This window comes from Bubalus bubalis, chromosome 9 (genome assembly GCF_019923935.1).
Source record: "Bubalus bubalis isolate 160015118507 breed Murrah chromosome 9, NDDB_SH_1, whole genome shotgun sequence".
Classification (NCBI taxonomy): domain Eukaryota; kingdom Metazoa; phylum Chordata; class Mammalia; order Artiodactyla; family Bovidae; genus Bubalus; species Bubalus bubalis.
Window position 1 is genome coordinate 44,194,047 of NC_059165.1, and position 22,713 is coordinate 44,216,759.

Consider the following 22,713-nt stretch of genomic DNA (forward strand, 5'->3'; position numbering starts at 1 on the left):
GTAATCATCTCGTCTCAATTTTTATACACTGTTCACAAGATCATCCTTCTACTTTTTACCCCAGAGGTTACAAATCCAAATACTTGCAGAAACCAGTCAGGAACAGTGAATGTACACAGCAGCCTGGAAATGTAAGGGCTGTCACAAATGAGTGAGCACACACCCCCCCTAAAGGGAAATCAACTTTTATTCAAACACGCACTCACACAGAAGCTCCCACTCACACGTCACTTTGACCAAAGGCTAAAATCAATCCACCAGCCATTCAGTGTTTGCTATCACATAAAGAAAGATCCCTAACTGCTCACAGCAATGTCTTTTTGAAATCTATTTTGTAAAGTATGAAGGTTTTGGAAGTTCTTATTCTTCAAGAAAACTGTCATTTTAAGACACTATTCTATAAATATATTTTAGGAAGGGAATCTTTAGAGAAATATGGTTCTTCACACGCTAATTAAAAGGGACAAACACCACTTATTTTTTCCTCCCAAATTAAATGCAGCTTTTCACGTATTTCTCCAGGGTGGTTTCCATTTACTATCTACTAGATATAGGAAAATTGTATGTGGAATATGCTGATCTGGTCTCTGTTTAAATAAACTCTCTGCCTTTGGGGTGGGGGGTAAAAGATGCTAAGGAATGAGTAATGTATTAACTTTCTGTGTATCCTTTGAACAATCTTCCCACACCAAAACTATTATTTATTCCAATTGTGTAAAAATGTCTTTTCTATTTGCAGTACATCTGTACATTCATTTTGAAGGCAATCAATTACAACAAAATTGTTACTAGTACCCAGATTCTAATTATAACAATTAAGATTTGCTTTATTACTTGCTTTTTAGGTTTCTAGGACTCTTCTCCTTCTCAATATTAGCTTAAAAATTGAAATCATTTTAGAATCTTTACGTGAGAAGAAATGTATTTCTCTCAAACCAACAAGAATGAATCAATATCAAAAGCCAGTGTTAACTAAAGTCATTACAGGTTCAAGAAAAACAATTCATGCCAAATTCACCTGCATTTAAATAAGCTTACTAGCCTGGCTGAGTAATAGAATTCATAATTGTGGAATGTATAGTTTGGATAAAGAATCTGCTAAAATTTTTCTTTATAAAGTTATGAATAAGATGGAAAAAAGTGTGACATAGATGCTGATAAGATTAGAGTAGTAGGCACATACTAGGTCAACCCATCATATACAAAGGACTTCAATTCATGACGGATATAAAATTGGGTAAGTTAAAGAGATGAAAGCATCTCTCAGAGTGTGTCCAAGGCTCTGTTTGTTTGCTTCCCCTGTTTTATGCCCCTTTTCTATAACTTTTCATCAAAAACTAAGAACAAATCCTAGAAGTCAGTTGTGCTTGTCAAATGTCTGAATATCACATGTTTAATGCACCGAACGAAATTCTTAAGTTTCAAAATGATCCAAACAGACCTGGGTCCATACCACAAATAAATCCAAGCAAGGTTAAACATGTATTTCTGCATCTGAGTTCAAAATGAAATCCACTGTGTAATCATACAGCAGAGAAATAATGTGACAATTCTTCAAAAGGAACAAAGACTTATACCTGGATTCCAGGTTCATCTTAGATTGCAAGTGTTTTAAAATAGTACAAGGGAGAAGGAGCAGCAAGTGTTTCAGTGTTTGAGCAGTCCCCCATGCTCTGATCCTTGCAAGCTACTTAATCCCAGAACTTAATCAAAGTCTTAACTTCCTCCTTCATAAAATGGAAATAATAATGACTTCTTAAGGAGTAGTAAGGACTAAATGACATATTGAGTATATTAACGACAATTAATAACAATGATGGTAACATCTATCACTTATTTGAATTATTGAATTCTACCCTTATTGAGTCCTACATGCATTATCACATTCATCTGTATTCTAAAACAGTATTTGGTACACAGTAGGTTTCTAATAAGGGCTTCCCTGGTACCTCAGCTGGTAAAGAATCTGCCTGCAATGCAGGAGACCCTGGTTCAATTCCTGGGTCAGGAAGATTACCTGGAGAAAGGATAGACTACCCATTCCAATATTCTTGGGCTTCCCTGATGGCTCAGTCAGTAAAGAATATGCCTGGAATATGCCTGCAATGCAGGAGACCTGGGTTCAACTGATGGGTTGGGAAGATTCCCTGGTGGAGAGCATGGCAATCCACTCCTGTATTCTTGCCTGGAGAATCCCATGGACAGAGGAGCCTAGCAGGCTGAAGTTCATGGGGTTGCAAAGAGTTTTGGACATGACTGAGTGATTAAGCACTTCCCAGGTTTCTAATAAGCCATAGTCCTTGTTATTAACTAGTTGGCCTTCCAGCATTATCTAGGAGAATCACTCACAAGCATTTAATTCAGATTTCACTACTATTCCTTACTTCAGACCCTAGAGTCTAGAATCTATAGGGGCCACATGGACTTTTGCCCTTGAGAAGACCAGCTCTATCACAAGCCATGCTTACAATTCACAAAACTTTTTAAAGTAGAGCTCTTCTTTAGAACTGCTATTTGTTTTCTCTGTTCATAAGGTCTCAAGAAGTATGGCCATATTCCACCATATATATGTACCATAACTTCTTCATCCATCCATTGATGGACATGTAGGTTGCTTCCGTGTTGCGGCTGCTGTAAATCATGCTACAGTGAACTCTGCAGTGCATGTGTCTTTTTTAATTATGGTTTTCTCAGGGTATATGCCCAGTAGTGGGATTGATAAAAGGAACAAATTTGAGTGAGTTCTACTAAGATGGATGAACCTAGAGCCTGTTACACAGAGTGAAGTAAGTCAGAAAGAAAAAAAAAGTACTGTATATTAATGCATATATGGAATCTAGAAAAATGGTACTGATTAACCCATTTGCAGGGAGGGACTAAAGACTCAGATGTAGAGAATACACATAGACACAGTAGGGGAAGGAGCAGGTGGGACAAATTGCGAGAGTAGCATTGAAACATGTATATTACCATATGTAAAATGTATAGCTGGTGGTAAGTTGCTATATAACACAGGGAGCTCAACCTAGTGCTCTGTGACAAGCTAGAAGGGTGGGACGGGTGGGGGTGGGAGAGAGGTTCAAGAAGGAGAGGATATATGTACAATTACGGCTGATTCACATTGCTGTATGGCAGAAACCAACACAACACTGTAAGGCAATTATATAGAACAGTCTTATGGACTCTGTGGGAGAGGAAGAGGGTGGGAAGATTTGGGAGAATGGCATTGAAACATGTAAAATATCATGTATGAAACAAGTTGCCAGTCCAGGTTCGACGCACGATACTGGATGCTTGGGGCTGGTGCACTGGGACGACCCAGAGGGATGGAATGGGGAGGGAGGAGGGAGGAGGGTTCAGGATGGGGAACACATGTATACCTGTGGCGGATTCATTTTGATATTTGGCAAAACTAATACAGTTATGTAAAGTTTAAAAATAAAATAAAATTTAAAATAAATAAATAAATAAATAAATTTAAAAAGTATGGTAAGTGTTTTTTAATGGATGGGCACTTATCATTCTTGACCTGCATCAGCTTAAGCCACTTTGAATTTAAATTTAACATTTGTGACATGAGCTACATTTTGTATCATGTTATTCCAAACAGAGTCTCAAAAAAGTTTTGACACTTGAGTGATATTGTAACATTATACCAAAATTTAATTTTACTTCTTGTGTATGAGATGCTACCATGGAACATAATACTTCCTGGTGGCTCAGATGGTAAAGAATCTGCCTGCAATGTGGGAGACCTGTGTTTGATTCCTGGGTTGGGAAGATACCCTGGAGGAAGGCATGGCAATCCACTCCAGTATTCTTGCCTGGAGAATCCCCATGGACAGAGGAGCCTGGCGGGCTACAGTCCATGGGGTTGCACAGAATTGGACATGACTAAGAGACTAAGCACAGACCATAGAACATGATACTCTAGTTAGGAGAAACTAAACAGATTGAGAGACATGTAGAATAAGGTAGCTAGGCTTATAAAGCCTATAATCATGACCTAGGATGAACAGTTCAAAGACAATGAATGTTTAGACTGTGAAGATTAGGGAGTGGGAAGTTTGAGAGAAACATGGATATTGTCTTCAAATATGTGCAATGATTCCCTGTGGAATCACGAACAGATATAGTATGAAGAGGCATAGGAGAAGTAACCAAAGAACAATGAGTTGACCAACAACACAACCAACCACATTAAGTTTAAAATCAGAAGATATGGGAATAGTTGCCACACAGTGACAATCAGCTGGAATCTGATTTAGACAGTCTCTACCCTACTCTTGTTGGCTTAAAACAACATTCAGAAAACTAAGACCATGGCATCTGGTCCCATCACTTCATGACAAATAGATGGGGAAATGATGGAAGCAGTGACAGACTTTATTTTCGGGGGGGGCCTCCAAAATCACTGCAGATGGTAACTACAGTCATGAAATTAAAAGACACTTGTTCTTTGGAAGAAAAGTTATGACCAACCTAGACAGCATATTAAAAAGCAGAGACATCACTTTGCCAACAAAGGTCCATCTAGTTAAAGCTATGGCTTTTCCAGTAGTCATGTATGGATGTGAAAGTTGGACTATAAAGAAAGCTGAGTGCCAAAGAATTGATGCATTTGACCTGTGTTGTTGGAGAAGACTCTTGAGAGTCCCTTGGACTTCAAGGAGATCCAACCAGTCCATCCTAAAGGAAATCAGTCCTGAATATTCATTGGAAGGACTGATGCTGAAACTGAAACTTCAATACTTTGGCCACCTGATGCAAAGAACTGACCCACTGGAAAAGACTCTGATACTGGGAAAGACTGAAGGCAGAAGAAGGAGATGACAGAGGATGAGATGGTTGGATGGCATCGTGACTCAATGGACATGAGTTTGAGTAAGCTCCAGGAGTTGGTGATGGACAGGGAAGCCTGGCGTGCTGCAGTCCATGGAGTCACAAAGAGTTGTACACGACTGAGCGACGGAACTGAACTGAACTGAACTGTCCTAATCTATGGCTGACACCACTTGCTTTTATATCTCCTCGGGACTCCTGAATTAAATGACCTCTCCAGTGTCTTCAACCATCAAGATTCTCTAATTCAAATGGAAAGAACACTCAGTATTGAGACAGAAGGTCCATATCTAAGTTTACCATGATTCTGTGTCCTTGGACAAGTTGCTTGAACTCTCTGATCCTCTTTTTTTCTAATCAGAAAACAATGTTTTTTTTAGAACATCTCATAAGGCTGATTTAAGGATGACGTGAAATCATTTCTGCAAGCAATACTGAAGCACTTGCAAAGGTAAAATATTATTACCAAACACACAGGATGGTTTGTTTATTCATCTCAAGGTAGAATAATGTGGCTTCAATATTATCTTAAAATAAAAACAGATGAATATTTGAATTACCTATATTTTGAAAGAACATAGATGAAATTACATAATGTCTGATGAAAAATATTAAACAGCTAGCTATGAATTGGGTGCGTGTGTTCAACACATTTATCCCTGAGACAAATTAAGTTTATTAATTTAATATATTTTAAATGTACACTTCACCTCCAAGAGCTTAGAAACTCTACTCTTTAAAAAAATTAGACCAGTGTTTGTGTGTATGTGTGTGTGTATAAAAGAAAGTGGGACTCCATGGAAATTTCCACAAATTTCAAGTTTCAAGACCCAGAGAAAATGATTCCACTCCTGAATGATTCATCCTAACTGCTGCACACATCCATGCATTGGATAATTACAAAACCCTGCATTTTCTTATATCCAATTAGAGATTGGGGTTTTTCAAAGAATCATTGAAGGGAAGATACTAGAAGAAGTAAAAGACTGAGCTAAAGAGTTAGAATATGGCACTTAGTGAGATGCTTAAAATTCAGATCACAGATGTGGGGCAGTTGTTGCAGAGGACAAGATACAGCACTGAGGTTCCCAAAGTGTGGCCCTCAGATCTGCAGCAGTAGCATCACTCTGAACTTGCTAGAAAAGCAAATTCTCCACCCCACCTCAGACTTAAGGTCATTACTCTGGGGTGGAGAACTCGGGACTCTATTTTTAAAAGTCCCTGAGGCTTCGTCGGTGATCCAGTAGTTAAGAATCTGCCTTGCAACGCAGGGAACTAAGATCCCACATGCTACAGAGCAACAAAGCCCACACACCGCAACTACTAAGCCCAGGAGGTCCAGAGCCCACGCGCTACAACTTGAGAAGGCCACACGCGACAACAAAAGATCCCACTGAGGCCAAGAAGATCCTGCATGGTGCAACTATGACTCAACGAAGCCAAGTAAATCAATAAATATGTTAAGTAAATAAACAAAAAGTCTCCAAGGTGATTGTGATGCACACCAAAATTTGAGAACCATAAGCCTAGGGCATGGCTAAGGTAACAATCAGATAAAGTAGGATGGAGAACAAGATTCTCTGAAGGAGGAGAATGACCAGGATAATGAGGAAATTTTCTACAACAGAGATTATAATCATCAAGAATTATGACCAGTAGCTTTGATGAAAGAGAAAGAGCCAGTTCAGGAGCTGAAACCCTAAAGAATGCTGAGGCTATGACTTGGGAGTTAGTGAATGAACTTAACAGGGGAGGGCAGCCAGGATTATAGTCAGATGGTTCAACTCTTCAATCAAATACCACATGCAAAGGCCCTGTGGGAGGAATAAGCAAGAGACTGGGGTGGGGGTGGGGATCAGTATAACCAGTGAGGGGTGGCAGGTAGTGTGAGATAAGGTGAAAAGAGGGGAAAAGGATATGATTCCTACCCTAAGGTCAAATGAAAATAATAGAATAATGTTAATTTTGGTGGCCAAAAATATCAGAATCAGATTTGCTTGTTTTTAAAGGTTCTTCAGGCAACCAAGTAGAGACAAAGACCAACGGTCAGGCTGTAAAACTGTTTAGGAATGTTAAGAGTCTGACTGACTAGAGACAGGATGAAATGTTTAGAAATGTCAAGGATAATTCTGGGTTTCTGGTCTGCACAAATGGTGCCACTGTATCAAGACAGGGAGACAGGGAGTAACATTAGTAGGCTAGGGAAAATACTCTAAGGCTTCCAATAAAGATTATCTTATTATAATCTTATAACCTTCTAACATGGAATATGACGAGTGCTATAATTCAGGAATAACTATCTTATGTTGATGGTAAACTGTAAAGCCAAAAAGCTGGGGTTCAAATCCCAGCCCTAGCTCTTTGTAGCTGGCAACTCATAAGCAAATAGTTAACCATCTTCTCTTTAAAATGGAAATAACAACACTGAGTTTATAAGTGCCAATAAAAGGTCCCTACTCTCCAAGGAAGACCAGTTGTTCTGTAGCCACTATCAGAGGGTTTAAAACCCATACAAAAAGATCAGTGGCAGTTTTGCACTAGAACAAAAGCTTCCCAAACCTAGCTAAGCAGTGAGAGTCCCTCTTCTGAAAGTCAATTCCAGTAGCCACACTTCCAGAGATAAAGGTCAGCAAAACCCCTAAACCTTTTGCTTCTAAAAGGTGGACACCCCAGGACTCCATTTACCACATCCTCTTCCTATTCCATTCAGTTGCCTGCCCCCAAGAAGAAACCACTATCATCCATATCCTGAACTTTGCTTACATTTCTTTCCTTTAAAAAAATAAAAAATAACTTTAGTGTTCCTTGAAGAAAACACAAAGTTGCTATAGGTGATATACCATAAATAATATAATTTTATTCAATGTTTTTATATTCATCTCCAGGTTAGTGTATATAGTCATAACTCACTCTTCTTCTCTGCCATATAACCCACTGCATAAATATTTCACAATTTATTCACTCTCCTACTAATGGAGATTTTGGTTATTTCCACTTTCTTGTTATTATAAACAGTGCTTTTATGAATATTCTGGTATGTGTCAATTGTGACACACGATCAAAATACCTGGAGGAGATATACATTAGGAGCGGAATTGCTGAGTCATAAAGTAGACCAATGTTTAAAGTCACAAGCAAATGCCACAGGATATTTCTAAATGATTGCATTCCCCAAATCAGTGTATTAAAGTTCTCTCCAACACTTCACGTTTTCGGACTTCTTAATCTATTCTAATCTAGCAAGTATAAATGAGAATTCAGTGATGTCTCTCTTTGCATTCCCCCAGGTACTATGAGGTCACATAATTCTTCATATGTATACTGGTTATATGTTTCTTTTCAGGGTAACTCCTATTGAAGCCCTTTGCCCATTTTTCCATTAGGCTATTTTTTTTTTCTTATTTAATGATAGCTTTTTATATATTCTAGTCATGACTTTTCATCATTTACATGTTTTTCAAAAAAATATTTTGGTTCATAGCTTATCTTTATATGTCTTTTGAACAACAAAATATAGGATCTGTAAACCTTTGAGATATCTCATAAAACTGACAAGTTTCTAACTAGATTGATGATATGCATGCCTGTATTTTAAATAATTTCTTTTTATTCCTTTAAAGAGTCATACCAAATTTTTTTAATTCTATATGTGATCATTCAAATACTTGAAAATCTCAGGGAATTAAGTCTGTTTTCTGTTTTGTCTCCCTTCTGATATTCTCACTGATAATGGTTGGTTTTCCTGTATATTTCTACCATCTTTGATTGTGAGATCACTTTTTTTTTTTTATCTTCCCTGTGGGGCTCCTATAGTCTAGAACCTAGAACCACTTCGTCCCCTTCCTTCCAGGTCCTGATATTATTTGGGAGCCAGGTTCAGATTCCTTACCTTCTAGTTTACAACTGGCTTACTCAAGGCTGATCCTCAGAAACAGAGCTACGAGTACCACATGCAGAATAATTCTGGTCTTTCTTACTTGTTCCTTACTCAGTATTTGTCACTGGGGGTTCAGTTCAAGGTTTGCTGGGTACATGAAGGGCTAGAGATTTCCCTTATTTGCTCCAAGCATAGTAAAACATTGAAATCTAGGTTTATACTTGATCTAGGCGCTTTATAGCCTTTGAAGTAGGCTATATCAAGTGACAGTATAAAATAATCATTTTTAGTTTATTGTTGCAAGAGTTCAGGGTGTGTAATAACATCATATAAAACTGTCCACTTGTCTATTACACAGTGGTTCTCTGATGACACGTTGGAAATGTCACCCAATTATGTTGCTCCTAGCTAATCATTTCCTTCTCTGAATCCTAGTGGATTCACTGTCCGTAACATCCAATTTAACTCTTAATTATGTGCAATAGTTCAACATTCTCAATCTGCTCTGGGTAAATACATGCCATCTCCAGGTTTTCCAAGGACAGAAAGCATTGTATTTACTTGTCTTTTATTCTCCCAAGACCCCAAGCACAAAAGGTTCTTGATCAAAAAATACTCAGTAATTTCACTGTGTAAAAAATTCATACAACTGAATTAAAAATAGAATTCTTGACAGCAAGCCCAAAAGACCTACAATTATAGATCTACTCTTTTCCAAAATAATCCATCCACTTATCACAAGTAAAATCAACAATGAGAAATAATAAATACTTAATATCCTTTGTAAAACTACAATTTCAGTTGCTTTTGCAAAAAGGGAAGGAAGAGAAGAAATGGGCAGAGAAATGCTATCATCATTGCCTTGAAGGAAGATGAAACTCTTATTTTTGCATACAATAAATTACATTTGTCTCCATATGAATCTCTCTCACACACTGGCTTAAATAAGAAAGGGGACCAGAAGTATATTTCCTCCTCCAGGTTTCAAAATCAAAACAGACCTAATGATACAAGCACAATCCCTCAGTGAATAAAATTACAAAGAGTCTAGCTACTCAGGACCAATTTGTAATCAGAGCATCAAGCCATACTGTACAAAAATGTCAATTCTGGCGCAGCTCTGATGAGCTAAGATTGAACACATGGGCCAGTTTATCATATTATCCTGACTGCCCTCTTTTAAGACTGGCAGGCACAATTTGAGTACAAAAAGATTTCAGTGTGAGTGATCTTGCATCTGAAAAAAAACTCACCCAGACTGACAATGTTTCCATTACTATTTTTTTCTTAAGAGAAATAAACACACAGAAAGCATCCAATATAAATATTTTCTCAAAATCAAGTGGTCCTTTATAACACTTTTCACTATGATGCATACAAATAAAAAGCAGGGCATTAACAGATACTTTTTTTGTTAAAAATGTGTCATTCAAAACAATACTGATACGTTTCAAGCATTTTGATACAGCCGCTCTCTATTTCTTTGAGCTGTTGAGAGTAAGTAACACTGAGACAATCACACCAAAACCTTCATTAACGTAGGATAGGGGAGGGTGGATTGGGGGCGGGAGGAGAAGGGGACGACAGAGGATGAGAAGGCTGGATGGCATCACCGACTCAATGGACATGAGTCTGAGTGAACTCTGGGAGTTGGTGATGGACAGGGGCGCCTGGCATGCTGCGATTCATGGGGTCACAGAGAGTCGGACACGACTGAGCGACTGAACTTGAACTGGAACTGGAATCCTCTGTGCTGTTCAATTTCATTCTACTGCCATCCAAACAACTGATTTTAAAAAGGAAAAAATCTGTAATTTTGAGTATGAAGTAAAATTTCTTCCCCACTTTGGCTGGTATGTCATATCCCAGGTGATAACATAAAACTTGCTTCATTCAGAAACTTCCTGCCTTCCAATCAGGATGGAGTTGCCAGTCTCTTCCATTATTTTTCACAAACCAAACTAGTGAGTTCACTTCCTAATTAGTTCATTTGTTCAAGTGTATGTTCCTTCATTGAACACCTGTTTTCAGGGTACATTTTTATGTTTCCCTCAAACTCACTAGGATAATAGGCAGGAGAGTTATGCTGAAAAATCCTGGACTCTGTAAAGTAAAATCTATTGTCTCATACCTTGGAAATAGTCACACAGCCTTCTTTAAACCTTCTATAGACACCTAGCTGAGGCAGGTTAGATGGAGTATTTTATTTCTGTTACACGCCTGTACATAGGAATCAACATGTTCCACTGCAGTCCTCTATTTCAAGCACCACTAGCTTCCCTGCTGGTTCTTGACTCTGACGCTCACAGTCCCACTCCAGGGCCTTTGTACACGCTCTCCTTTTTTGCAGGGAATGATCTCATAGCAAATACCTCCTAGACAGCATCTGGCTTAAGTCTCAGTAACACACAATTGCTTATCATTCTCGAACTGTGTGGAGTAAATAAATGATGATGGCTCTGGATTCTTTAGGAATAAAAGCAATGTCTTCACTTCCCCTATCTTCCCAGGATCCCAAGGACAATAGGTCTTCAACAAATAACTGCTGGTAGTTACATGGTACAAAAAGCCCCACATGTCCTTCCCTCCCCTCCCCATTCTCTCTCTCTCTCTCTCACTCACACACACACACTCACACGCAAGAGGCAGGTTAGCCCTGCGGTTTCTCAATCACTACACTTTACTACAGCTAAATAAATCCCAGTAGCTCAATATAAACTTATATTAACTATCACTATGATGTATGATTTAAATTAAAAGAAAAAAAGGTATAGCATACATGTTATATATGTGAAAGAGAAAAAACACATGCTTTTTGTTCCTACATACAGCAAAGAAAAAACAGAAGACTCCAGATACATGCTTGTACTAGTAAAAGAGGAACTGGGATCAGGGACGAAAGAATGCTTATTTCTTACCAATTTGTACAGTTTAGACTCTTACTACTCATACGCAGTGTTAAAAAATTAAAATTCACCATTTTAAAAAATTCTGCCCCCATCCCAACAATCATCAGAGTTTCTAGAATAGGTGTCTTTGCACATGAAGCACGTGAAAACCAGACTTTCATTGGTGCTTGCACTAATGCCCTTAAATGTAAGAGTAATGCCCTCTGGGTTGTGAAGCAGGAAGTGGTCTAGAGAGAAACATGTATAGGAGTAAAAGACATCCAAGTCAGCATCAATGCTTCTTCTATCCCCCAGAATCTTATCCCCAGTCATCTGGTCAAAAAGTCTGTAAAGGTTTACAGAAGAGAGCCACAGGGCCCTCATCACTGATCCTGCCCCTCCATAGAGCCTTTCAACTACAAATAGTGTTAGCATTAGTCACTCAGTCATGTCTGACTCTTTGATATGCTATGGACAGTAGCCTGCCAGGCTCTGCTGTCCATGCTTTTTGGTTTTTGTCCATGCTGCTGTCCAGGCAAGAATACTGGAGTGGGTAGCCATTCCCCTAGGTCCTTATAAACGCAAACATTAGCACCATGAAGAGAAGTAGTAACTGGTGTGCTGGTGATCCTTAATACTTGTCAAAATGGTTCCATAAAATGAGAAGTATAGGGTGGAATGTTAGGTCTATGCAGCTAAAGCAGCTAACTGATATCTACATAGGAAGATCTGCATTTTAATAGAAGACCATGGAAAATCCCAAACTATTTCAAGTAGAGGAACTGCAAGCACCCAGACGGGCTAGAGAAGAGAGCAACTCATTCTGGTGCTAAGGCTACAAAAAGAGGTGCCTCTCCCTTGCACCCAGCCATTGGACAGCAAACCAAAAACAGCACATTGCTGCCCTGCAAATAGGTTCATCAGTACCATCTTTCTAGATCCCACACCCATGCATTAATAGTTGTCTTTCTTTTTCTGGCTTACTTCACTCACATGTAAAATAGATAGCAAGAAGAGATGTGCTGTGTGACTCAGGGAGCTCAACCCAGTGCTCTGTATCAACCTAGAGGTGTAGGATGGGGTGGGAGGTGGCAGAGGAGTTCAGGAGGCGGGGAACATATGTATACCTGTGGCTGATTCACGTTGATGTATGACAGAAATCAACACAATATTGTAAATCAATTATCCCCCAACAAAAAATACAAAATACAGCACCAATAATCTCAGAATGACTACAGTTGAGGGGCAAAGAGAATTCTTAACTGTGCCTTCTCTCCTTGAATAATCAAAGTCTTGTTACTTTGGGTTGACTTGGCAAGCCTTTTGGGAGACAGGGAAGGTGCTGTGTTGAGCTATTTCTACTGCCTTGTCAGCACTAATTATAATGTTTCCAAAGGATCATCCACAATATATCACACCAATGATCTGTGTCTTAACTGTCTCCATAATATTGACACCATGTGATAAAGATCTGTGTATTAACAACGTCAGAGTACACTGCACACAGTTCTGTGTCTGAGGATATATTTAGGCTGGTCTATTTAGTCAGACTCCAAGGCACCCCAGAGGTAGAGAGAAGGGTCCTAAGGTGACTGCGTCCATCTTTTAAAAAGCAAAAGCACTAAAAATGAAGGGAAGAGTGATGTGAACTGCTCTTCTGCCAACACCCCTGTGTCAGGGGCTTGACAATGAACTTCCATACATCTTCCATGTCTCCTTGAAATATCACCCTCGATAACATCAAAGGAAGATCCCTGTCAGGTCATATTTCCTTGTTTGGAAAGCAGACTGGGAATCCCAGAAATCCACAGGTTTACCAATGTAGGACCTGCCAGGATGCTCTTCCACAAATGTCTCTGACATTTGGGATTTGCCCTGACAGCAAATCATTTAGTCCCTCTTTCCTCCTTCTCAGTATGAGCTTTATCTTGAAATTTTGCAAAGTTCAGGCTAAACACATGCAGAAGGCTTGCAAGCATGCCTTCAAAGCAAACAAGTGGCTCACCACTGATGTGTTCATCACTCTCGGCTGTGCATTAAGATCCCTGGGCAATATAGGTGCTACTATTATATAAAATAGATACCTAATAAGGACCTACTGTATAGCACAGGCAACTCGACTCAATACTCTGTAACAGCTTTTACGAAAAAGAAGCTAAAAAAGAGTGAATACATTTATAACTGATTCACTTCACTATATACCTGAAACTAACACAACATTGTAAATCATCTATACTCTAACAAAAATTCAAAGAAAAAAAGAGTCCTGAGCAAGCAGCCAACACCTCTGGCTCTCACGTTGCCTCTGGCACTAACTTGCTGGGTAGCCAAGCAAATCTCTTTCCTTCTCTGAATCTCAGTTTTCTTGTCTCTTGTACAAGCTGGTAGAACCAGATTATCTCTAACCTTGGTTCTAACTCCAGGAGCCTATTAATTTTTAAAACATTTAGGCTGAGGAACAAAAGTGCCTTTCTGAGAAACTAATTAAATGTACAGATAAAATCACATTAACTTATAAATCAGAATGTCCCTTCTAATTACATCTTAAGCAACATCAGGATGAAACTTGCCCAAAGCTACCGAGGTAGTTAATCAACAACTACTGATACCACAACATTCCTCTTCCATCTAAAGAACTTAAAGCCTCTGGGGACACATTATATAGCAAGGTTTTCAATTCCAACATTTGGATGTTTTCCTTTTAGAATTTAAGGACAATGACCACTTTTTCTGGAACATCTAGAATTAGCTCAAAGTTTCAATTAGACATTCACAAATATTTTGTAAGTTTTCTATATGTCACATACTGTCCTAGGCACTGTGGATATAACTTCAATGGGGACCATGTCCATGATCTCAAGAAACATTTACAGACTGAGTAGCAGATATAAAGACGCGAATGGGTACATATTACAATGTAAGTGAAGGAGCATATTATGAAGACATTTAATTCAGCCCTTGAAGAGTCAGCTTCCCTGGTGGCTTAGCCAGTAAAGAATCCGCCTGCAATGCACAAAACCCGAGTTCCATCCTTGTGTTGGGAAGATCCCTTGGAGGAGGAGATGGCAACCCACTCCAGCATTCTTGCCTGGAGAATTCCATGGACAGAGGATTCTGGCAGGCTACAGTCCTATAGGGTGGCAAAGAGTTGGACATGACTGAGCAACTAACACTTAACAGTCAAGTTGAGATTTTCCCAAACAGAATCTACAATGAGACTTTTAAAACAGGTAGAAGTTATTTAAGCAAAAGCAGAAGGGGATGGATACATGAAAACTCTTCCAAACTGCTGGGTAATCAAAAGCAAATATTTGGAGGAGATTTAACCACCTAAAAATTATCCCCCCAAATTCAAAAGATCCTCACTAGAACAGCTCTGACACTCTACTAATGGGTTTAATTAAAATACAAACTAGAGTATGTTTCATATGCAATACTCTGTCTTAATGTTTAAGGAAAGAACAGTGACTCATAGCAATGTAGCAGTAAGTCAGGAGAATTTAAAAGGACAGATCTGGGTTGCAAGTCAGCGTCTAGCACTTAAGATCTGGTTGACCTGGGCAAGTTGCTTAACTTGTGTGGTATCAGTTTTATCCTCGATTTAATGGAACCTGGCACGTGACATCTGTTTAGTAAATACTAGGTAACAGATGAGTCGTCACCATGTGCCAGACACTGGGCTCAGCACTTCAGTCACTGACCAAGATAAGTCCTGGCAGCATACATAGAAAGGACACTTTTTTATCATCATCAACGTCCAGATAAGAAATGGAGACACGGGCAAGTTCAATAACCAGACCAAGGTTATAACAACCAACAAGGTGTAGGCAGGCCTTAACCTCTAGTGGTCTGCATTCACAGCCCAAGTCTTGATGATTCAGTGTTTCTTTCCACCTTGTACTTCTACCACCCATGACAGAAAAGCAGCTATGCCCCCTGAAGTAGTCAAAATATTCCTAGATTATTAAAGATGGAGACACGGTGAGTGTAAGAGTGTAAGTTCTCCTCAGTTTGCATCCCATTCACAAACGGCTGTAGTTATTTATAACACATGTATCACACAGCTGCCTATCAGTTCTACCTCAGCTCAATTACCATCCTTGAATAAGAGGTCAGGGTTAAAAGCAACAGATTCAGAAAATAAATTTGGACCTGAAAAGGGAAAGATGACAAAACAGTTTGCTGGACAAGATGTCTGGCACCTTTGGCCACTTTTCAATGAAACAGAAGGGAAAAGATGTTGAGGTTACCGAGAAAACAATTTAAGTGTGCTAGAAAGAGCGTGGGTGTGATGGCAACTTGTTACCTGCAAAAGGAGGCACTGACATATCCCAGAGGAGTCAAAAGCATGATAATAAAGGGGAGGAAAGTGGTTTTTCTTATCCCACAGCTAGACCCACTAAATTGGGAGACAGGGCTTGACACTGACACAGCAGCACATTGGCCTGGCTCACCGTGTCATTTTGTGTCAAGCATTACTACAAATACTGACACGATGCACTGAAGCTGCATTCGATGCTTCCTTAAACACTTTCAACTTGGCACAGGAAAAACCAAATCTAACAAACATCACTGTAATGGCTACACCTCTCAAAGAGCTCTCAAAGTTGCCTCTAGGATGACCAGCTTGTTTCCCTATCCGTGGTATGTCAGTGTGGGCTGCTGCAGGCAAAGAGTATACTACTTTGTGTGTGTTTTGCTCGAAGCAGGAGGGGCTTGGAGTTCCCCTCTCGAAGCTGTTTGAAAGGGATCCATGGCGTCAGATGCCAAGAGCTAAAGAATAACTGGGGCAAACGGTACTAGGCAGATGAAAAGTTGAGGCAGGGACTAAAAATACAGATTTCTGGGCTCTCTGCCCAAAGGTTTTGATTCAGTAAGCCTCTAGTAGGGTCTGGGCACTTGCATTTTGATTAAATGTTCATTTGACCTCAAGGATCAGCCAAATACCACAACCACTGATGTAGTGCAGAGCAGGCTGAGCTGAGACTCGAGATAGCAGGGCAGGTCCCAGTTCTGACATCTGCTGGTTGTAGGGTCTCTGGCAAGTCTCTCTGCAGTTCTTAAGCTGCTTCTCAATTTCCTCAATTGATAAGGTGGGGGGAGAGAGTGCCTGGGAAAGATCTCTGAGATCTTTGATTCCATCAGTCTAGAATGGAGTACTAGGTTTAGCAGACAGCACAGTATGTCATTAGGACCTTGAACCCTGGTTCAGTTCAGTCGCTCAGTCATGTCCGACTCTTTGCGACCCCATGAACCGCAGCACTCCAGGCCTCCCTATCCATCACCAACTCCCAGAGCTTACTCAAACTCACGTCCATTGAGTCGGTGATGCCATCCAGCCAACTCATCCTCTGTCGTCCCCTTCTCCTCCTGCCCTCAGTCTTTTCCAGCATCAGGGTCTTGAACCCTGGAGTCGACCAAATCCAGGTCACATCTCCTCACTGCTGCTTCCCAGTTGCTGGGTCACAGACAACTTCACAGGGACAAGTCATAATTTCTTTAAGTCTCAGTTTCCTCAACTATAAAATGCTGACAACAGTAACAATGCCTGTGGCATAGATTTTTCTGAGTTTTAAGTACACGGTGCACAAAGACTGTCCAGGACAGGGCCCCACCAAGTGTCCGATACGTGCTGGTTGTGAACACCCCTGACAAGGTCAACCAGAAGAGCTGTCTGCTGTCCCCTGGAGCTACTGTGATTAATGAGGTTCAGGGGAAGGTAACCCTGGCTGAGCAATCCTTAGGCTTGTCTTTTATCAAGAGAAACTCACAAGAAAAAAGCTTCTCTGGGGAGGGCAGGATACCAGAGAGAGGCATTAAACTGTGTCTCTTAAGAGGAAACGTGGGCACAAATTAGAGAAGGGTGTTATTCCACCTATAGTATGTTTATCAAAGTGTGATTCAGGGACACCCTGCTTTGGAATCAACAGGGCACTCATTAAATTAGCACATTCCTGTCCCTATTGGCTCAAACCCCATGGGGAAACACGTCCAGTACTGTGCTTTTCTCAGAGGCTACCAAGAGACTCTTCCTTAAATAAGGTTTACAGAATCAGCGGCAAATGCTATTCATGATACAGCCCCCTGCCCCTCAATTCTCCAGCCCTGTGTTTACCCAGAAAAAAAAAAAAAACCACTGAAGGTAAATGAACTTGTGCATCTGTGTGTTTACCAAAAATCTAAACTTCTTATCCTCTTGTCATCTCCAATGCAGCTGGGTTCCAAGAGGGTGTCCAATTTCGCATAATGCACGACTCCCCAGAGAAACAAACACTAACCCAGGGCTGGCTACTTAAGGATGTGGATTATGTCAACATCCTTGGAATGGCAGTGTGGTTTCTAAAACTTCAATACAAAAGCAAGTGCCTCCTGCTTCCTCTGCCTCCTCTATGCTCCACCCTTCCTCTCCACCCCACCTGGCTTCTTTACCTGGTTCCCATCCCTTTCTCCTTAGGCTTTCTTTGCTTACGTTCTTTTCTTTGGATATCTTTTCCTTCTTTTTCCTTATTCCCACTTCTCTCACTCCTCACTCCTCTTAAGCTTTGCCCTATCCACCCCCTATCTTCCTTCTCTCTTTCCCTCTCTCATTTTGCCTCTGTATGTTTGTCTCTCTGATTCCTCCCTTGTTCTGCCTCTGTGTGTCTCTCTGCCTCTTCCTTTTCCTGCTTCTTGGTTTCTCTACATCTGTCCATGTATCTCTCTTTCCAACCTCTGTTATACACAACACCTTGCTGCCTGCCCATTCTTCTTCTTGATGCCCCAGCTCCTGGCTCCCCTCCTAATAAGAAACCTCCAGGAGTCAGGCTTCTGGGCAGCCACGCAGGCTGGCCCTGTGAAATCAGCCAGCACCCTCTACAAATCAAGAGGCTCACTCTACTTAAAAACCCTTGGCAATCTGCTGCCAGAGTCCCGGAGTGAGGAGTGAGGAGGATAACTCCTCAGAAGGGACACTAAATGGGGGCTGGAAAGACGCAGTAGCAATAACAGAGTGGAAACAGCACGGCTAAACTGCTGTAGTACCTAGAGCCTCCCCTGAAGGAGAAACTGCTGGACCAAGCATTAGCAGTGGAGGGTTCTTTTTGCATTTTGAGTGTCCATCACTTTATTTCCATAGTACAAACAGCTCGCTGGCAGGCAGCGGAGTGGCGGTGCCAAGGGGGTGTTGGGAAAGCTTTAGCATTTCAAAATCTCCATTAATCTCCTCAAAACCAATCAACCTCCTCCAAACACAAAATGTGAGTGAAAAGTGAGTGTCTCCTATGCATGGTGCCTCCAGACAACTTGTTTCCCCACACACCTCCCCCCAGTGGCTCCCCCTTCTTCCAACCTGACACCCATCTTTAAGTATCTCCTTTACAGACAGAGAGGCTTCTGCCAGGAGCAGAGATAACTGTCCCCAATCTACCGATGAACAAACTGAGGGAGGAAGCCACACAGCTGACAAGGGAAGATGCCACTTTGGAGTGCCTCTGGTTTCAGGGCCCCTGGAGTATTTTGCACATTCACTTTACTGGAAGGATGGTGCATTCAGAAGAAACTTTTTCAAAGCGCTGCCCCGCCCTCTGTCATTGTGCATCTCCGTGGGTGGGGGATACAAGGTCTCTATTCTCTTTCTGTCCAGCTCTCAAACGACTTGTCCTCACACTGACCCATGCACACCACCTGTCCACACCCTTCCCAGGCACTCCAACCCAATACCTCCATCTGAGTCTTAGGATAAAAGTGCAGCAGAGAGGTAAAGAAGAATAAACTCGTGCCTGGCCCGGGTGTTTCTGCAACTTCCCCTCCCCTTCAGGGAACATAGAGGAGCAAAACGCTGAGGTCTGGCTCGTTGCCCAGCCTAGAGAACTGGAATACCCGCCACAGGGGCCACGAAGAAGGCCGGGCTGGCATCCGAGGATCAGCCAAGTCCGCGTCGCCCCAGCTGAATGCCCCCTCAGTTGCCTGCAAGTTGAAACCGCAGTCAGGCACACAATGAGGCCGCTGTTTTCCGACAGGAGGCATTTGGATGCCTCACACACTCACCCCAAATCGGGCCTGAGAGCAGAGAGCTCATTTCTTTACCCATGTTCAGATGCCCCCCCCTCCCCAGAAGCAGCAGCCTCGGCCCTGTGGAGGGAGCGGTTCCCCTCCCCCGCGCCCGGCTCCAGGAAGCCAGCGCAGGCCACCTGTTGGACTCTGTCCGGCTGCCCCAGATCTTACGCCCCCAAACCCGAACCGCGGAGAGGGACACCCAAGGTACCCTACCCGTCAGTGACATATAAATTTCACTCGCGCCTTCTCCTGTGGCTTCGTTTCCCACTCCCAATCACCCACATACACAGTTCCTTGTATCCCAGCTGTTGCCTATAATGAAGCACGCTTAGACCTCCCCTAGGGGCGCGGGCTGCCCTGGGTCTCTGAGAGCGCCCAAGTGGCTGCAGATCTCTAAGCGCATACGCTGGGTGCCTGCTTAATGCGCGGGCGGCTGAAAAGCCCCAAATGGCAAATTGATCGGGGAACAGTCAGGGGCCTGCTCTAGGGAGCCCCCTTTCTCCTTGGGAAGCGGAAGAGGTCTCCCTCCTTGGTTTAGAAATGAAGGCATTCAGGGAAGCCCCGAAGGCAATCGGATTGGAGAACCACTGTTGCGTTTCGCTGCCAAATCCCAGGATAGGTGCAGGCAGACTCAACTTTCTCCCGTCTCCCTGCCTTGCCTGCAAGCAATTACCTAGGGGAAAAGGGCGCCGCCTGGACCGACCGGGCTACTCACCCCTGGATATGGACGCTGCCCCGCAGGAGACCCTAGCAGACCCGCGCGCGCGCGCGCGCGGAATCCACGAAACGCCTTGGTGTCTCGCTCCTCTCTCGGGCCACGCGGCGAAGGCTACGCGCTCCAAGCGGGGCAGCCGAGGGCGGTGGATCCCATGAGTGGCGAGTTGGCAGAGGGCGCGCCGCCCGGCTGGGGGCGCATCGCTCCCAGGGCTGGCGCAGGCTGCGGCGGGGAGAGGGGCTCCCGGGGAAGTTGGCGACGCTGGGGGGTGACTTCGGACTTCGCGCTCGCTTCAGCTCGGGCGGCCGGGCGCGTCCTCCGGGATAAACAGGGACTCGCCGGCGGAATGGGGGCCGGCTGCGGGAAACCTCCGCTGGCCGCCGCCTACAAAGAGTGCAGCGGCGTCGCGCCGCCTGGAACCCCTAGCAGCGCCTGGAGCAGAGAGCGAGCGAGAGCTCCCGGCTGCGGGCGCCCCTTGCTCAGAACCCGGCTCGCCCCAGCCCGCCGCACCCCTCCTCCTGTCCGTGTCCTCCCCTCCGCGGCTTCACCGGCTCGCGGGGCTGGGCTCCGGCCAGAGGCAGAGCGGAAGGCGGCCGCAGAGCCCGCAGCATGGAGGGTAATCTCGCCGGCTGGGGCTCGGGCTTGGGCTCCGGCAGCGGCAGCAGCGGCCGCCGCCTCCCGCGCGCCCACGTGCCGGAGCCCCGGTGTGCGCGCTCCGGCCGCGGGGCTGGAGGGAGGAAGGGAGGGCGAGCCGTGCGTGGGGGTGGCGAGGAGAGCCTGCACACGCGGGCAGCCGAGGGGAAGCCGCTGAGAGGCTCGGGAGGGCACGGAGCTCCTCGTCTGCAGCTCCAGGAAGACTAGTGTGCAAGGCTTCCCCAGCTCCCCCCTCCCTTTGCAAAGCGGAGGGAGCCTGCCGGGGGCGGGGGCGCTCCACTGCACAGGATCCGCCGCGAGTAGCGGCTGGAGGCGGCTACGTGTCTCCGCCAAAGGGACAGGTTCCAAGTATCCTTGAATACCGTCACATCTCCCCCCGCGGAGAATGGGTTTCAGAAACCCCGGGTGAGAGATATGCCTGTTTCGGCTTGCCCCGCCTTCCCCCCAGAGTAAGGCTTTTCCCTTCCCCGTTAACCCACAGATTCCAAGGTACTCCTCCTTCCAGGGAGAGAGGAGTTGTCTTGCAAGGTGGGCCTGACAACCTCCAATCAATTGACCGATAATGAATGAGGCTCACTTTGAGCGATGCCGGGCCATGTCCTGGATCATGGGGCCCTCCGTGGTTGGAAGTTGCGTTGTCCTCTCTGCTCTGCGGACCCTTCCATAGGCCCTCCCTGGGCCTCATTGCTCCCACAGTTAAATGAGGTTTCTTCATAATGGGAGTAAGAAAGATAAACTTGTGTGAGAATTTTAAAATTATAAAATACTTTAAAACATGGGTAATGGTTCAATACTAAACAAGAAGTATGATTAAAATAAGGGAAATTATCACTAAAAAAAAAACCCCACAAAATGCGCATGTCACACACAGTGACTTAGCGCTCTTAGGCTCCAATCTGCTTGTTATCCTGGTGGGGAAATGGAGGCTCGGAGAGGACACGTGGACTGTCCAAGGTCACACAATCCAATGGTGAGACACTTCCGGTTTTGTCTCTTACTGCCAAACCAATGTTTTGTCTGCCACGCACCAGTACACGAATTATGTTCAGCCTTGTTGTGCTGAGACCTAGCAAAATGAAAGAGAGATTAATTCCCTTTGAGGTTTCTCAAAAAGAAAAAAAAAAAAGGCTTCGTGAAAGAAGTGGAATTTAAGCTAACTTCGAAGGAGTAGACAGAATTCAAATATCTGGAAACGCCAGATCCTTCAAGGGGAGGAAGAGAGGTCACTAAAAGATGAAGAAGGTCATGTTACAGCAGCAGCGAACAAGTTTGGCAGGAGCAGAGTGCTTGCCTAGGCGATGGGGAGCCACGAAGGGTTTTTAGCAGTAAAGAAAAATAATGAAAGCTTCGTTTTAGGATGATCAATATGTCCGTGTACAGGATGGATTAGAAAGGGAAGAGAAGAGGGAGAGGGGAAGGAAGAAAGAAAAGAAATTGCCAGCAGAGAAAACCATTAGGAGGTCAAGACAGCTATCAGTTGCAGGTGATGGAAGATGGATGAAATGTAATAGCAGGTAAAGGTGAAATAAATGAAACTCTTCCTATCCTTGCTCTTAAAAGCTTGTTTCACAGCAAGTACTCTGCCATTAATTGCAGGGGACACTGTATGGAAAGGCACATGTGCTTGAGAAATAATTGAAAACGGGCTAACCCTCAGAGACAACAGCAGAGCTTTTCACAATGACTGATCTGAAGTTTATCTG

At 43.2% G+C, this 22,713-nt stretch overlaps 1 protein-coding gene across 1 annotated transcript in view; it reads right to left on the reverse strand.

Moving 5' to 3' along the window:
- SGCD (sarcoglycan delta) overlaps window positions 1-20,760 on the reverse strand; it is a 1,096,788-nt gene extending 1,076,028 nt beyond the window's left edge. The window contains exon 1 of the mRNA XM_044947411.2: window positions 20,357-20,760. The gene's annotated coding sequence lies outside the window, so the exon portion shown is untranslated. The remainder of the gene's footprint in view (window positions 1-20,356) is intronic.
- Between the last annotated feature and the right edge of the window lie 1,953 nt (window positions 20,761-22,713).